Source organism: Heptranchias perlo, chromosome 20 (genome assembly GCF_035084215.1).
Source record: "Heptranchias perlo isolate sHepPer1 chromosome 20, sHepPer1.hap1, whole genome shotgun sequence".
Classification (NCBI taxonomy): Eukaryota; Metazoa; Chordata; class Chondrichthyes; order Hexanchiformes; family Hexanchidae; genus Heptranchias; species Heptranchias perlo.
In genome coordinates, this window is record NC_090344.1 from 15,327,438 (window position 1) to 15,328,075 (window position 638).

The window sequence follows — 638 nt, forward strand, 5'->3', positions numbered from 1 at the left end:
GATTCAGAGATTTGACCAATTCCTTTTTGATGGGGCCATTCATACCTTCCACTTGTCCTGCTGCTTGGGGTGGAAAGTAATATGGAACTTCTGATCAATCTCGAGTATTTCCAGGATACCTTTTACCACAGCCCCGACAAATGAGGATCAATTATCAGAATCCACTATCCGAGGGATTCCCCACTGAGTAAAGACATCATAAACAAGTTTAGTAGCGGTAGTTTCAGCCATCTGATTGCGGGTGGGAAGAGCCTTAAGAATGGATCTCCCCCAACCAGGAGATATTGATGACCGGGTGAGGTAGTCGGTAAGGGCCCTGTATAATCAATCTGTATCCGATCTCATGGACCCGAGGGTGGTTGTCACATCCGAGCCGCCCGATTGTGTTTCCTTACAGGGTTAGATCGAGCACAAATCACACATCCCGCCACAAGATCTTTAATATCCCGTCTCATACCCGGCCACCATCTCATTTATCCTAATTTTTCCTCCATATCTTCCCATTTAGGGTGTCCGCCTGTGTTAGAGTCACGGATCCACTGCATTTCCGAATCGAATTGGGAACCTCTTGAAGTAAATCACTCTCCTCCTCACAGTTTATTATCCTCACTATTCACTGCACTTTTAAGTTTTGTGTC